General features: G+C 33.3%; 1 pseudogene; it reads left to right on the top strand.

Moving 5' to 3' along the window:
* Positions 1-3,371: 3,371 nt before the first annotated feature.
* On the top strand, positions 3,372-3,850 carry LOC119522297 (annotated as a pseudogene).
* Positions 3,851-18,796: the final 14,946 nt, after the last annotated feature.

Here is an 18,796-nt window from a genome sequence, read left to right on the forward strand (position 1 = left end):
GCTTGTTGGGGATTCATATTGAGCAGTCCGCACTTGTTAATTAAATCCCCAGTTGGAGCTCAGCTGAGCTATATTTTCTTGCTTGGAGAGAGCTGCTCTTTAGTTCCATGAGGCTTTGCAGCTCGGGCTGTGGAAGGAGGGTATCCTGGCTTGGAGCCACAGTTTTTACTTACAGATTTTATGCTGTAATATTGAGCATTCTTCCCAATTCACCTTGGTGTATGATGAGTGAATGGTCACATTTATCCCCCAGTTATTCCTGATTATTAGTTGTTCCTGGTTTTTTTTTTTTTCAGTTGTTCCATGGGGCTAGCTAGCTTCCACTCCTCTCTATGCCACCAGCTTAGATCTCCCCCAGAAGTTGAAGTTTTAAAACACGCTCAATATCTTCCTTTATCTTTTAATCTGATTTACCTTAGTCCTAACAAATTCTATTTCTTTTATATCTCTAATTGAAGTCTGATATCTTTTTCAGCTTCTTTAACATTTGTTGTATAGCTTAAAGCTGACATTCATAGCTGTTGAACTCTGGCTCTCAGTCTCAGGTGTTAAACAGAGACTCAAAGTTTCAGGTACCAAGCAGGCTATACACAGAGGTCAGCATCTCAAAATTTAGAAATAACCATTACAACTCAGGAAAAGATGTGACTGATGTAAGAGTTCACAATCTAGGAACCTTTACAATAAGCCTTCTCCTGATAACCTATGCTATCAGATTCAATTCTTAGTGTTTGCACATTATAGTTAGTACATATTAGTGAAGGGTTATGATGTTTGTCTTTTCATCCCTGTTTTATTTCACCCAACATACTATCCTCAAGGTCCATTTACCTAGTTGCATACCTCACAATTGCATTCCTTCTTGTAGCTGCTCAATATTCCGTTGTGTGCATGCACCAAAGTTCACCCTTCTAGTCATCAATTAATGTACCCTCAGCCCACCTCCATGCATTGTGAATAATGAATACTTCTGCCATAAACACCAGTGTTCAAATGCCCATTTGTGTCCCTGCTCTCAGTTCTTTCAAGTATATACCCAAAAACAGGGTAGCAGGGCCATATGGGAACCCCACACTTAGCTTTCTGTGGAACCAACACACTGCCCTCCAGATGGGCTCCATCATTCTACTTCCTCACCAATAGTGATTAGATACATCCTTCTCTCCAAATTTTCTCCAGAATTTGTATCCTTTTGTTCATTTTTTAACAGTTTCATTCACAGTACATGCATTCTTTCATAAGCAATCAATAGTTCACAGTATAATTACATAGTTATGCATTCACCACCACAATCTATATGAGGATATTTCCATTTCTTCCACAAAGAAAGAAGAAGAGAAGAAAGCAGAAAAAAGAAAAAAAAGAAAATGGAAAAATGACAAATAAAAAAGAAAAAATAAAAATAAAATAAAACACAATAAAAAATTCAGTCAACAATACCACCACCAAGAGTCCCATACCCCTTCTTTATATCCCTCTCTTATAGACTTTTAGTTTTGGTATGTTAATTTTGTTACAATTAATGGAAGTGTATTACAGTGTTACTGTTAACTCTAGGCTCTAGTTTGCATTGACTGCATTTTTCCCCAATAGCATCCCATTTTCAACACCTTGCAAAGTTGACATTCATTTGTTCTCCCTCATGTAAAAACATTCTTACATTTGTACATTTAATCACCATCATTGACCACTCTAGCTTTCACTAAGTTATACAATACCAGTCTTTATATTCTATCTTTCCTTCTGGTACCATACATGCCCCCAGCCTTCCTCTGTCATCCATACTCACAGTCATCTTTGTTCAGTGTACTTACAATATTGTGCTATCATCACACAGTATTGTGCTATCCATTTTTGGAAAGATGCAATCAATCCTGTTGAACATTCTATATTCCTTCAGCATCATATGCCCAATCTCTGCCCTCTTTCCAACCTCTGATAACTTGTGTTCTGGGCTTTAACTCTCAAAGTTTTATCATTAATGTTAGTTCATATTAGTAAGACCATAAAGTATTTGTCCTTTTGTTTCTGGCTAATTTCACTCAACATAACATCCTCAAGGTTCATCCACATTGTTACATGTTCTATGACTTTATTCTGTCTTACAGCTGCAGAATACTCCATCATATGTGTATGCCACAGTTTTTGTTTATCTACTCATCTGTTGATGGACATTTAAGCTGTTTTCATCTCTTGGCAATCATGAATAATGCCACTATAAACATCAGTTTACAAATGTCCGTTCATGTCTTAGATTTCAGTTCCTCTGGGTATATATCTAGAAATGGGATTTTTGGATCATATGGAAATTCTATACCTAACTTCCTGAGGAATCACCACACTGCCTTCCAGAGTGGTTGCAGCATTCTACATTCCTTATAGCTTCTTTATATACTGTTTATGAATGAAAGTCCTAGTTTTATATTCATATACATATTTGACTCTGAAGTTTTATTTACCTCTTCTTTACTAGATTGCTCTGCACTTATCCCATGGGTATATAATACCCTTGCAAATACAACAGCTATTTCATCTAGTGCTTAATTTATGTTAACATACTACCCCCAGCACTTTATATAGACAAACCCATTTAATCCCCACAATCAACCTATAAGGCATAGACTAATATTATCCTCATTTTGCATCTGAGAAAATTGAGGCAAAGAGACTCTAAGTTGCTTACCTAAGGTGACACAGCTACTATGTGGTGTGACTGCTATTTAAGCTCAAGCACTAAAACTCCTGAGTTAATGCTCAATAAAGTTAGTTATCAAGTACATTTCTATAAATAAAATCATTCTGCAATTTATTTCCAGACTAAAATGTTGCAAGGAAGATTCTGGCATCCCAGAGCATAAGGAAAATTAGACATAAATATTGATAATACTGTGAAACCATATTTAAAAAAAATTGATAAAAACTTTGTCTCAAAGTGCAGATGCTGTGACAAAAACTGTGCTATTTACTTAAAATGTACTGTATTGAGATAAAATTTATCTCAAAAGAAATGTCTTATTTGTTGCCTTATTTTATGCAATAAACATTTGTCTATAAAGACTAAAACTGTATACAGCTATAATTTGTTATTACATACAAATTGAATTTTTAAAAGGAAAATTATTAAATATATTTTGTCATGATTATTTAAATCAATCTTTGGCAAATTCTTTGTAAAGCATAGCTGTATCCACCAATATGACAACTTGTAAATCTGTTGTATTTTCTTGCCCCAAGTTGTACAGCACTCATACACTAGTTTCTTTTTTACATAGGTATAGCACTCAATCTTTATCACAAGGAATTGTTCACCTACACAATGTTTAAACATGAATTTTATTTGCTTTTATATCTTGGAAACAAATAATAACCTTATGATTCCAGCATCTGAAACATTTACAAAAAATAATACATATGGACCTGTGAGTGTCTGTGGCTTCTGCAGCTCAGATGGCCTGGCCGTGGCAGAAGAGGAGCTGGAGGTACTGAGGAAGCAGAGATTGGTGGAGCTGCAGGAGAAATATGGGGATCCTAGTGATGCAGCACAACAGGAAGCAAAGCACAGGAAGGAAAAATGAGAAACAGTATCCTAACCCAAGCTCTGGATCAGTCATCCTGGGCCAGGTTAAGTAATTTAGCACTTGTAAAGCCTGAAAAAACTAAAGCAGTAGAGAATTACCATAGACAGATGTCAAAATATGGACAACAAAGTGGGAAGGTATCAGAAAAAGGTTTAATAGAAATCCTTTAAAAAGTAAGCCAAAAAAAAAGAGAGAAGAAAACAGCAGTTAAATTGAACAGAAGAAAAATGATGGACTCTGATGAAGATGATTATAGAATTAAGAATGTTTAGAGACTAGAACTTAATGAAAAAATTCTAGGACAGATAATACTTTGCAGAAGTTAAGATCTGATTTAATGTTCACATTGATTATTGTCTATATACCTTTTAAAAATAGACTAATTTTGCAAAATTAAAAAAAAAATCAATACATGCACATTGACACAAAATTCAAAAAGTTTAGACAGATATAATGGAAAGTAAAAGCTTCACTTCTTCTTAGTCCTGATATCTAAAGGTTACTGCACTCATAATTTTTCATACATGCATACCTTAGAGATATAGTGGGTTTGGTTCTAGAGCACTGAAACAAAGTGAATATCACAATAAAGTGAGTCATGCATATTTTTTGGATTCCCAGTGCATATGAAAGTTATATTTACCCTATACTATAGTCTATTAATTGTACAATATCATTATGTCTTAAAAAAATGAATGGCTCTTAATTAAAATGTGACACCACTTCACCTCTCTAAACAAATATTTTCTTTAATGTGACACATGAATGCAATTTTTAGATGCATGGCCCCTGAATTCACGTTTCTGGCTCTATCATATGCATAGAGCAGTTTACTTAACTCTCATGCCTCAGTTTCCCATCAATAAGGTGGGCCAAATAAAAATACCTGCCTCATAAGGTTATTTAGAAGATTAAATGACTTAAATTTTTTCAAAGGCATCATCATCATTATCATAACAAACAATTATATAGCACTTGATATTAGGCAGGCACTGTTCTATGAATTTAAATACATTATACATTTTGTTCTCTATGGTTGTTTGTTAATGCTTGTCTTAATTACCTAGCTTCTTTGAAAAATACCACATGATATGTTGGTTTAACAACAGGAATTTACAGGCTCATGATTTCAGAGGCTATAACATTTTCTTCCTCCCAGAGCTGGTAGCATTCTAGCTGGTCAGCAATCCTTGGGCTCCTTGGCTCTGGCACCCTTCCTGAATCCTTCACCATGGCATTTGGAATTGGTCTGTGACCTCTTTTTAGGCCTATGGCCCTGTTTCTACCGAGAAAGACTGATTTGTGCAAGTCCTCTCTGACATGCCTTTCCTCCCAGAATTTGCCCTCCAGGCAAAAACAATTTGAGACAATGAAAGAATGTAAGAAACTATACAGATTGACAATCTGGGACAAAGACTTGCCCACATCGAATACCCAGGAGAAGTAGGTTGGTCTCCTGAGAAACATGGGCAGCCAAACTCCTGTAAACAGAGGAATTCTAAAACAACTAACATGCAAAAACCCATAACAAGGCACAGACACAGAAAGACAGGGAAATCATGAACATTATGATTGCCTTGAGCAGACCTTTCTGATAAGAGGGAAGATCAAGAAAATCTCTAACTTATCATCAGCTGGTTACAAAATCAAAATATAGACATCTCAAGGAAAAAATCCCAGAGTTAACACTTTAAAATATTAAAATGTACAGTGTACAAAAAAGGAGCAAAAGATAAACAAAGAAAGAGGAAATGATAGTCCATGCAAAGAAACAGGATAAAATTCTGAAAACAACAGAAAAGAAGACCAGATTATAGACAAACTGAAGAAAACCTTTTGAAAGACTGACCTTAAAAATGCTAATGGAGATGAAGGAAAACACAGAGAAAGAACTAAAGGATATCAGGAAAACAATAAATGAATAATATGAGAATTTTAGTAGAAGGATAGAAACTTCTAAAAACAACCAAACAGAACCACTGTCATTAAAGATCACAATTAATGGAAATGAAAAATTCCTAGGAGGGTGTCCAGAGCATATTGGAGCTGGCAAAAGAAGGAATTAGTGAACTTTAAAACAATACATTGGAAATGAGTCAGGCTGAAGAACAGAAAGAAAAACAGAACTATAAAAAGGAAAAATAAACTAAGACATCTCTAGGACACTTTCAAGTGTACCAATATACATATTATAGGGGTTGCAGAAGGAGAAAAGAGAGAGAAAGAGGCAGAAGGAGTATGCAAAAAATAATGACAGAGAACTTCTTAAAATTACCAAAGATGTGAATACACATATCCACAAAGCCCACAGAACACCAAAGACAATAACCATGAAGAAAAATTCACCCTATCATATATTAATTAAACTATCAAATGCAAAGACAAAGAGAGAGTTCTGAGAGCTTCAAGAGAAAAGGAACATGCCATGGACAAGAGAGTCCCAATTAGATTGAGTTCTGATTTATTATCAGAAACCATGGAGACAAGAAGGCGGTTGATTGATATACATAAAGTTCTGAATAAAAACAACTGCCAATGAAACATTTTATAGCTGGCAAGACTTTCTCTTAAAAATGAGAGAGAGACTAAACATTCTCAAATAAATGAAAGCTGGGGGAGTGCATTACTACCAGGCCTGCCACATAAGCAATGGTAAAGATAGTTCTTCAGACTGAAAGGAAAGGACACTAGACAGTAGTTCAAATCAGCATAAAGAAATAAGACCTGTGGCAAAGGTAACCATTTGGGTAATTATAAATGCCAGTATTATTGTAGGATATTGTTTGCACTTCTTACTTATGACATGTGCTAAAATTCACATGCATAAAAAGTAATGATAAATCTATAGTTTTAGACATACAATGTACAAAGATGCAAATTGTAACAAGTACAAAAAAGGGGGAGGGTGAGAGGGTTACACTATTGAAGTTAAGTTGGTATCAAAGCAAATGTGATTGTTATATATTTAGGATGTTTAGTTTTAATTCCATGGAGCCACAAGGAAAATAGATGAATAATATATGTAGATAGAAATGAGAAGACACTTAACATGGTACAACACAAAAAAAATCAAATAAATGTAAATGTAAGCATTAATAGACAAATTGAGGGACCAAAAAACAAGAAGCATATAAAAAGGTAGAATGGAAAAATGGCATGACAGTCCTGCATTATCAGTAGTGACTTTAAATGTAAATGTATTAACCTCTCCAGTCAAACTGCAGAGATTGACAGAATGGATAAAAAGTCATGACCCATCTATATGCTGCCTGCAAGAAAATCACTTTAAATTCAAAGATACAAATAGGATGAAATTGAAAGGATGGAAAAAATATACCAGGCAAGTAGTAATCAAAGGAGATCTGGGGGTGTTTTTTCTAATATCAGATAAAATAGATTTTAAGTAAAAAACACTTACAAGGAACAAAGAAAGTCATTATATAATGATAAACAGGACAATTCAACAAGATATAACAATTATAAATATATGTGCACCAAACTGTAGAGCCCCAAAATATATGAAGAAATATTGACATATTTCAAGGGAAAATTGATGATTCCACATTAATAGTAGGAGTCTTTAATACACCAACTTCAGTAATGGATGGAACATTTAGTCAGAAGATAGATAAGAAAGTACAGGACTTGAATGATACACTAAAACTACTAGAGCTAATAGTCATATACAGACTACTTCACTCAACAAAAACAGTATACACATTCTTCTTGGGTGCACACCAGGATGGACCATGTGTTGGTTCACAAAACAAGTCTCAAGAAATTCAAAAATATTAAAATCATACAATGCATATTCTCTGACCACAATGGAATGCATCTTGAAATCAATCAGAAGGAGAAATGGAAAATTCATGAATATGTGGAAATTACACAATATACTCTTAAACATCCAATGGGTTAAAGAGGAAATCACAAGCAAAATTATGAAATATCTTTTGGTGAATGAAAATCAACACACCAAAATATGGGGTGCAGAGAAGACTTTGCTGAGAGAGAAGTTTATAGCTAAATGCTTACATTACAAAAGAAGGAAGACAGAGATAGAATGAGGCTGGAGAATGGGGAATCATTGATTAATACATGCAGAATTTTTAACTAGGTTGAACTTAAATGTTTGGAAATGATAAAGATGACAGTAGCATGTTGCTATGAGTATAACTAATGTGCCAAATTGTGTGTAAATATGATTGAAAGAGGTAGTTTATATCAGGTATGTCACCAGAAGGAAACATAGAGATTAAAACATGGGAATGTATAATAGAGTGAATCTGGTGGATGATAACTGTGATTAACAGTACAAATATAAAAAAAGTTCTTTCATGGACTAGAACAAATGTACCATGCATTAGAAGGAGTTAATAATAGAGTGGTATATGGAAAAAATGTATGTATTTCAAACTATGGACTATAATTAACAGTAATATCTTAATATTCTTTCCTCAACAGTAACAAATGTACAATACATGGGCAAGGGGTCTGGGATGTATGGGTTTTCTTTCACATTTTTATTTTTATTTTTTGGGGTTAATGAAATATTCTAAAATTGATTTTGGTGATGAATACACTACTATCTGATGGTAATGTAAACCATTCATTGTATATTTTGGATGGATTGAATAGTGTGTGAATCTATATCAATAAAATTTCATTTAATAAAAGGACTTCAAATCAGAAACATAACCTCAAAATTGAAAGAAGTCAAAAGATAAGAGCAAACTAAACACAAAGGAAAGAGAAGAAAGATTAAAATGAAGGTAAATGAAATAGAAAACAAAAAAAATAGTCTCAACAAATCAAAAGTTAGTTATTTGAAAAGATCAATGAAATTGACAATCCTTTAGCTAGACTGACAAAAAAAGAGAGGATACAAATAAAGAAAATCAGGAATGAAAGGGGTCCTTACTATTGACCAAGCTGAAATAAAAAAGACTATAAGAGGATAATATGAAAACTTATATGTCAATAAATCAGATAACCTAGGTGAAATGGATAAATTCTTAGAAAAACACAAATACCTCCATTGACTCAAGAAGGCAAAGATGATCTTACCAAATCAAATACTAGAAAAGAGATTGGATTACTAATCAAAAACCTCTCAACAAATAAGCACAGAACCAGATGCCTTCACAGAGGAATTGTATGAAACACTCCAAGAAGACTTAAATCCAATTCTACTCAAAGTATTACAAAAATTTGAAGAGGAGGGACCACTCATAATTTACTCTTTGAGGAAAACATCACACTCATAACAAAGCATCTGGCACCCCTTTCTGATAAAAACACTGAGCACACTAAGAATAGAAGGAAACTTCTTCAACATGACAAAGGGCATATATGAAAAGACCACAGCTAACATCATACTTAATGGTGAAAGACTGAAAGCTTTCCCTCTAAGATCAGGAATAAGACTAGAATGCCTAATGTCACCACTGTTATACCACATTGTAATGGAAGTTCCTGCTAGAGCAATTAGGCAAGAAAAAGAAACAAAAGACATGCACATTAGAAAGGAAAATGTAAATATTTCCCTATTTACAGATGACATGATCCTATATATAGAAAATCCTGAAAAATCCACAACAATGCTCCTAGAGCTAACAAATGAATTCAGCAAATTGGGGTAAAAGATCAACACCCAATAATGAGTTCTGTTTATATATAGTAGTAGTGAATGAAATCAGAAAATATCAAGAAAGAAAATTCCATTCACAATATCAACTAAAACAATTATATATCTAGGAATAAATCTAAAAAGATGTAAAGGAATTATACACAATACTACAAAACATTGCTAAAATAAATCAAAGAAGACAAATAAATGGAAAGACATTCTGTGTTCATGGATTGGAAGACTAAACATCATTAAGATATCAATCCTACCTAAAGCAATTTATAGATTCAACATGATTCCAATAAAATTTCTAACCTTCTCTGCAGAAATGGAAAACCCAATAACAAAATTTATATCAAAGGGTAAGTGGCCTCAAATAGCTAAATCCATATCAAAAAAGATGAATGAAGTTAGAGGACTCACACTTCCCAATCTTTTTTTTTTTAATAAGTCCATGAAATGTTTATTAGGCCATTTGAGAGATGAGGAAACTGAGGCTCAGAGAGTCTCAATTACCAGCACAAGAACACACACCTAGATAGCAACAGGGCCCAGATTATTTGCAGTCCTGACATTTTGACAAAATATTCAGTGGTTTTTCTTCATGAAGTCCCATATCTTAGACAACATGAAGAAGGAGAACTTTGCCTTGAGTTCCCTTTCAACCTTCCTTCTGGATCATTCTCTCTCTCTTCTCCTTTACCTACCTGCCCTCATTCTCTCCCTCATTCTCCTTTATGGTACTCCTTCCCAGGAACCCAATTGGCCAGTGCCACAGGTTATCCCAAATCCCTATCAATTAGAAACTGTTCAGGTTCCCCTTCTTTGGTAATAACCTGAACAGTGAACCTGTTTTTTTTTTTTGACTTTCAAAGTTTAATTATGCTGTTGACCAATTTTTAGAAGGTCCAGATCTCAGCTATTAGTAGCACTGGTCAGTGACTTGAAAGATTCTTACCCATCAAGATGCCTCTTCAATTAATACCCACTGTGTTTAGCCTTTAGACTCAGATAGGGCCACAGATTCATCCCTATAAATGGACCAAGAATGACCTGCCTGGTGGCTTCTATTTGTCTCCACCTTCTGCTTCTCCATTCATTCTGTCTTGGTCAGAGATCACACAAGGACTAAACTTTCCATCAGCCCATTTTATTACACGTCCCAATCTTAAAACTTACTACAAAGCTACAGTACAAAAAACAGCATGGTATTGGCACAAGAACAGACATATAAACCAATGGAATCAATAGGAGCTCAGAAATCAACTCTCACATTTATGGTCAACTAATTTTTACAAGGGGGCAATGACTACTAAATTGGGAAAGAATGGTTTCTTCAACAAATGCTTGGGAAGACTGGATTACCATATATAAAAAAATAGAAAAATAAAAAATAAGGAGGATCCCTACCTCACACCTTGTAAAAAAATCAACTCAAAATGGATCTAAGATGCAAAAATGTAAGAGAGACAACTGGCAAATTCCCAGAAGAAAACATGAGGATTCAACTTTGTGTTAAGCAATGGTTTCTTAGAATTTATACCCTATGCACAAGAAACAAAACAAAATATTGATAAATGGGACCTCATCAGAATTAAAAAAAAATTGTACCTCAAAGAACTTTATCACAAAAGTAAAACAACAGCCTACAATAAGGGAGAAAATATTTGGAAACTACATATCTGCTAAAGGTTTAATTTGCAGAATATTAAAAAACCCTTCAACTTAACTAAAATAAAAACAACCACATTAAAAATGGCCAGAAGTCTTGAATAGGCATCTGTCCAAAGAAGATATACAAATGTACAAAGCACATGAAAATAGTCTCAACATCATTGGCCATCAGGGAAAAGCAAATCAAAACTACGAGGTACCATTATATACTCATTAGAATTTGAATTCTATTAAGAAAACAGAAATTAACAAGTGTTGGAGAGGATGTGGGGAAATAGGAACACTCATTCATTGCTGGAGGCAGTGTAAAATGGTGCAACCACTGTGGAAGACAGTTTGGGGATTTCTCAGAAAGCTAAGTACAGAGCTACCATATTACCTGGCAATCTCACTTCTTAATATATACCTGCAAGAATTGAAAGCAGGGCTAGAACAGATATTTGAACACCAATATTCAGAGTGGCATTATTCACAAATGCAAAAAGATGCAAGCAACCTAAGTGCCCATCAACCAATGAATGGATTAAAAAATTATGGTATATACATGCAATGGAATATTACTTAGTTGTAAAAAGAAATGAAATCCTGATACATGTGAAAATGTGGATGAACCTTGAAGACATCATGTTGAGTGAAATAAGCCAGTCACAAAATGACAAATATTGTATTTTCTCACTGATTTGAAGTTAAGTAGGACAATCAAAGTCATATATTCAGCATTTAGAATACAGGCTACTAAGGGACAGTGTGGGGATAGGGAATGGGAAGTTAAAGCTTCAACTGTACAGGTTTCCTGTTTTAAATAATGGAAATGTTTTGGTAATGGATGGTGGTGATGGTAGCACAACACTGTGAAAGTAATTAGCAGCACTGAAATATATATCTGAATGTGATTAAGAGGGGAAATGTTGGATTGTATATACGGTATCAGAATAAAAATTTAGAAATAATCCTTGGACTATAATACACAAATGGTGAATCCTAAGTTAAACCATTGAATATAGTTAATAGTTCAATTATAAATATATGCTATCATCAACTGTAACAAGTGTTCCACATCCATGGATGGTGTTAATAATAGGGTGATATATGGAAATCCTCTATTTTATGCATGATTGTTCTGTAAATCCACAGTTTCTTTAATAAAGGAAAAATTCTTGGTTACTATCCAATTAATTCACATTGAGTAAAACTCTGGTATATTAACAGAATGGAATATTCTGCCACTATTGATACTTATAATTATGCATGTTATATAGAAACATGGAAATATTTATTATGTATTGTTTTTAAAGTTTATAATTATACAGGCCTAATTATTTCAAACATGTAAAGGATACTTTATATAAATATAAATAATAGTAAGCATAAAAATTAAGATGAGTGGTTATATTTTTGATTTTTTTCTCTTTCTCAAAATTGTCTTAAGTGTTACTGTTTCTATTGCTTTTCATTCTAAACAGGGAAAATAGAAAAATATGTAGAATATATGGTCTCCACTTTTGGAGAACTTACAGTTGTGTTGGAGTGATATGGAATATGAATTAAATAGTTAAAGCCATGTAATAAGGCAAATTATTCAGTAGTGTTATTCAGTATGAGTTTCAATTAATATACAATTGATAATTTGTATTGCATTGGGTATTGAATGTATTGTATAAAAAACAAACATTCATGAGGCTTTTGGGGAGCAGTCACTAGATAAGTCTCAAATTTTATACGCAGTTTTTGGAACACTAACATTTTATTCTAGAATTTCTAAACTTTTATTTTGAAATAACTCCTCTAATTTGGAATCCCCAGCAATAACTTCTCTTACCATCTGATGGATAGAAGGAGTATACTTGGCCATTAAACAAAAGAAGACAAGTACATTCTACTTTTATTTGCAACTGTGGGGTTAATAATTTTTCTCATCAATTTTTGCAAGTAATCTATTACATTTGTTATTTATGTAAATATATTAGCAATTTGATGGTGACTGAGAATGGCATGAAATCAGTCAAAGGAATAGGAAAGACTGATAATAATTGGGGATATGTGAGTTTTCAGTTGAATTTTGATTCTATAAATCTAGGGCCAACTGAATTTTCAATAAATAGTGTTCTAAATTAACTATTTACTATCACATGCTGAGTATTTTAAAGGATTTATTGTTGCTTGAATCTCTTTACTTTAAATACTAGTGTCATAATATGGCCAAAAATAATTCCTTGTTTTCATTTCCACTCTACCAATTGTTATTTCTACTACTTCTTGGATTTGAGACTAGGACAAAAATAGAATAAGCACATATTATAATATTTAGTTATTTCTGAATCCCAGAACTCTGTAAGTGCACAAAATAAATGTTTCATAAATCAAAAATAAAATTTTGCTTCTGGGATGGATGAATGTATCCTTATAAAATAAATATGAAAATCATATTCATTTTTCATAAAAAATAACAGTCCATATATGTCATAGTATTATTTGAGGCTATTACAAAAATGAGTTTGATAGTATTTTGGCTTTTCTATCACTTTCATTCTAATAAGTGTTATGTAGATAGAAATTGGTTTAATGAATTCCAGACAGTACTTTGAGCAAGTTCAGAATACCTGAAGAAGATATTTTCTTGTCATGAACACCTACTTCTTGAAACTCATTTCAAACGTCTCTTCCTCTATGAAGATTTTCCTCATATATGTTACTCCATATACATATACATATATATGGAGAAAATCCATCACTCTTTGTACTAGTCACTGTTCCAAGGATAGATTTCTATTTGAAAATCTTTAAAGTTTACCTGCACTTATTTCTTTACATGTATGTCTCCCTCACTCTGTAGACTCTGAACCCCACTGAGGGCAAGGATGGCTTCTCTCTTCCACTTATGACCCTGATATCAAACACTGACTGGGAGAGTTTGAGTGTATTAATGGCCAAATTCTTTATCTCTCTTGATAAACAAACCCTTTATATGTTGACTTGTAGTATCCTGCTACTCTGACTCTAGGCTTGGCCATATAGACTATTTTGGCCAATCATATGTTGGAAAATGGGGCTTGCTTGTTCTTACACTCTTCCATTTCCATGAGAACATGTCCAGTTTGCCTGCTATAAGAGAAGAGATCTTGAGTCAATCCAGTTGCCCTAGATGAGGTCATCCTAAATCACCAAACAGCCAACCAAATCCCACACAGGTGACCAAGTTCAGTTAGGATCAGAAGGCCATCCAGCCAATACAGCAAAGATGACTAGAGCTGCTAGTTAGCCTCCCCAGAAGCATAAATATAATTTCTTACTGATATATGCAAATTAACTTGATGCTGCTACTTGCAATTATTTTGGCATTAGATAGCTGATACAAAGAGAGAAGCAGATTGCGCATACTTAATAATTGCAGAATGAATGATGTTCCTTGGTGGCACAGGGAAAAGGATAAAAGAGGAGGGGGTAAGAAAAATCAAAAGGCATTTTCTCCCTAAAACCCCATTGCTTAAAACTACTTAATTATAGCTTTACCTATATTAAAATAGTTTAGATAAGAGGAAGAAGGATATGATTCTTGACTCGCAGCCATTGAGCCTGGAAACAACGAAACAGATATTATTTGAGCACCCACTATATCCCAGACATTTTCACATATGTTATTAATTTAATCCTCACATGAACATAACAAGATAGGAATTGTTGTATCCATTGCAGTTAAAAAAAAAAATGAGATTCAGCAAGGACTCACCAAAGGTTATATATTTAGAAATTTATAGAGTCAGTAACAGAAACCTCATTGTGGAGAGTGTACTTAGGGAATGGGGGAGAGAAACATAGATACAATGTATTAAAACCTTTAACTCCATATGGGTTTAATACAAAATTTATTGAGTACCTACCACATATCAGTTATTCTGCCAGGCATTAGGATATAATCAGTAATAAAGAATATTATTATTTGAAGGTATAATGTGGGAAAAGTTACTCCTCAGACAACTTCATTATTGATAAAAACACTGAAACAGATTATGGAAATATAACATCAGTGCTCTTGTTTACATCTTCATTTTCACACTTGGGGATACTTGTGTAGTTTCTAATCTGTTTTATGAAGATTCCATAAGACATTATTATGACATGAAGTGAAAAATGCATGATTGTGCCCTCATGTTAAATTGTTTGCAGGTGGACAAGAGCTGAAATGCATGGATACATAAATAAATAGTGGTTTGATTTTTCCCATTTAAAAATATTGAATTAAGTGCTGATTTGATAACCACTTGACAACAATTTAAAACTATTAAAAAGAAAAATAGGAGACCCAATGGTACAAAACAAAAGAAAAATAGGAGACCCAGTGATACAAAAATTGATATAAAGCAAAGGTTATAAAATATTCACAAAACAGGAAGGTGTAGTCCATGCAAAGGAGATTAAAGGATTAAACTGTCAATGAAGAAGGCCACACCTGAGACATACCAGACAAAAGACTTTAAAGAAAGGGTCTGTGGTAGTTTGAAGCTGTATGTACCCCCCCCCCAAAAAAAAAACATGTTCTTAAATGTAATCAATTCCTGTGTATGTAAACACATTGTAAGTAGGAACTTTTGACAAGGCTACTTCAGTTAAGGTGTTACCCACCTCAATCACAATTGGTCTTAATCCTCTTATTGGGGTCCTTTATAAGAGAATGAAATTCAGACAAAGAGAAGAGAAAGCCAAATAAGGAGCTGGAATCAATGAGGCCTGAAAGAGAAGGGAGAGATCAGCAGATGCTGCCATGTGCCTGGCAATGTGGCAGAGGAGCAAAGGGTCTCCAGCAACTGGCTTTCAAGAAGATAGCATTTCCTTGATGATCCCTTGATTTGGACATTTTCCTGGACTCTAATCAAAAGCAAATAAATTCCCATTGCTTAAACCAAACTATTTCATATATTTTCTGGAGCAGCCTAGGAAACAAAATCAGGGTCCTAAATATGCTTAAGGAGCTACACAAAAACATGGAAACAAAGAGCTAAATGACATTTAGGAAAGCAACAGAGGAACACCATGAGTATTAATAAAGAAATACATATTATGAAAAGGATCAGAGCTGAAAACCACAGTAACAGAAACAGGATCTCAGTCATTCCATCAGTACTTCTCCACAGTGAGCAGCTCTTGACCTCTATGCTAGCCTTCTCCCTAATCTAACAAATCTCCACAAGGGAACACACACAGACACAGAAGTTAGCTGAACTGGAACTGGAAAAAAGTAATCTGATTGCCACTGGACTTCTTGGAGGTAACACCGAAATCCAGAATTCTATGTAGTAGCATCAACAGATATAAGAAGACTATAACCAGTCAAAATAGCATTTCATGAGAGGGGGAAAGAGAGATATTTGAAGATAAGCAAAAGTTAAATCACACTCATCTGAGAAAAGGGTGCCAGAAAAGACAAATTGTAAAGCAAATAAACCAAAAGACCTCAAGATCTGAAAGGCGAAGGGAAGAAGAAAGAGGTAGACAATACACTTTGGGTGTAGGTGAGTTGTGAGTATGTGTGTGTGTATGTGTGTAAAATATTAATGCAGGAGGAAATATGTAATATGAGAGATTAAAAGGACTCAAAACTGAAGGGACATATATTAATGGAAGTTCTAGGGAGCAGGAGTCTAAACTATCTTAGCAAAACCTAGTAGATAGAAGTGGGGGAGTAGGAAGCAACAAAATATATCAGTGGGGAGAAAGGAAAGGTGGAGAAGAAAGAAGTAAAAAACACTCTAAGGGATGGTTTATCCTATAGGGGTTGAAGGAATTACAAAAAAAGCATGGATTTACAAATTGGATAAAATATGATATTTGGAATAGCCCCAAATATTTGGATGTTAAAAAGAGGTTTATAAATAAACACATGGGTATAAAGAAATTACAAGCAAAATTAGAAAACTTTTGAACAGAATAAAAATGAAAAAACAACATATCAAAATCTCTAGGTAGTAGCTAAAGTATCACTTAAGTAAAGTTTATATTATTAAATGTGCAAATTTGTAACCAAGAAAGGTAGCATATTAATGATGTAGGTTTCCAAGTTCAGACTTGAGAAAGAAAAGGAAATTAAATGAAGGAAGCTTGGTTTATAACTAATAAAGGTAATAATAAATAAAGAAAATAATAATAAATAATAAAGGAAATAATAAAGGTGAGAGCAGAAATCAATGGCGTAGGAAATGGACAAACAATAGAGACAATCAGTGAAATCAAAGTTCATTGAAAATATAAGTAAAGTAGGTAAACCTCTAGCCAGACAAATTAAGAAAACAAAAAGGAAGACAAATTATAAACACAGAAATGAAAGAGCAGACATCTCTGGAGCTCTTACTGACATTACTATGATAATAACATACCATTATAAAAGTTTTGTGCCAATAAATTACATAACTTATAGATATTATCCCAAATTTCTTGAAGGAAAGACCTAAACTATGCAAGCTCATTCAAGAAGAAATAAATGTAATAATCCCATTAAAGAAATTAAACCTGTAGTAGATGAAAACCTTCTTGCAAAGAAAACACCAGCCTACATAGCTTAACTGGTAAATTTTACCAACTATTCAAGGGAGAAAAAAAATGCCAATTCTAAACAAACCCTTTTAGAAAAATAAAAGAGGAAGGAACACTTCCAATCTCATTCTGTGAGATCAGAATTAATACAGTATTAAAAGCAAATAATGACATTACAAGAAAAGAAAGCTGATGACCAGTATCTCTCCTGAACATACATTCTAAAATCCTTTCCAAAATAATAGCAAATTGAGTGAAGCAATACATAAAAGTGATAATGGATCAAGATCATGTTGTGCTTATCCCAGGAATGGAAAGTCAAACATTCTAAAATCAGTTAATAAATTGTGCCATATAAATAGAGAAGAAGAAAGAGAAAGACCACATGACTATCTCAATAAATACAAAGAAAGAATTTGACAAAATTTGACACCCTTTCATGTTAAAAATCAAAACTCTCATACTTGGGCGAGAGGGAAATTTCACCAACATGATAAAACACATTTAAAAAGAATATATCATATTTTACCAGGAAGGACTAAATTCTTATCTCCTTAGATTGGGAACAAAGCAAGGATTTAAGGAAGTTCATTCTCACTATTTATATTCTCCATTGTTTTGGAGGTACTAGCCAGTGTAATAAGACAAGGAAACAAAAAGAAGATATACAGATTTGTAAACAAGAAATAGCACTGTCTTTATCCACCAACAATATAATTGTCCATATAGAACTTTGTAAGGAGTCTACAAAAATGTTACTTTCTATTGCAGGATAGAAGGTGAACATACAAAAATCAATTATATTTTCATATATGTTAATAAGTGATTTCAACACAAAAAATTTAAAGTACTCTATAGCAGCATCAAAAAGCATGAAATAATTGGGGATACATTTAACAAAAGATATGCAAGACCTATAAACTGAAAACTACAAAATATTGCTGAGAGAAATCACTGAAGAACTCAATAAATGAAGAGATAGTCCATGCTCATTAATTGCAACATTTAATATTGTTCAGATATCATTTTTTCCCAAATTGATGTTTTGAATCAATGAAATTCTGATCAAAATTCCAACAAACTATTTTTTGTAGAAATTGACAAAATGATTCTATAAATCTGTAGGGAAATTCAAAGGATCTACAATTTGCAAAATGATTATGAAAAAAGAACAAATATCAGGATGTAAAATTTCAACCCATTATAAATATACATTAAAATATATATTAAAAATAGTGTCATATTGATGAAAAAAATAGACATTTAGATCAATGGAACAGAAAAGAGTCTGGAAATAAACCAACACATATATGGTCAATTGATTTTCCAACAAGGTGCTGTTTTATTTGAAGGCGTAAAGGATAATCTACAACAAATGGTGATGAAATCT

The sequence above is a fragment of the Choloepus didactylus genome, chromosome X (assembly GCF_015220235.1).
Source record: "Choloepus didactylus isolate mChoDid1 chromosome X, mChoDid1.pri, whole genome shotgun sequence".
In the NCBI taxonomy this organism is placed as follows: Eukaryota; Metazoa; Chordata; class Mammalia; order Pilosa; family Megalonychidae; genus Choloepus; species Choloepus didactylus.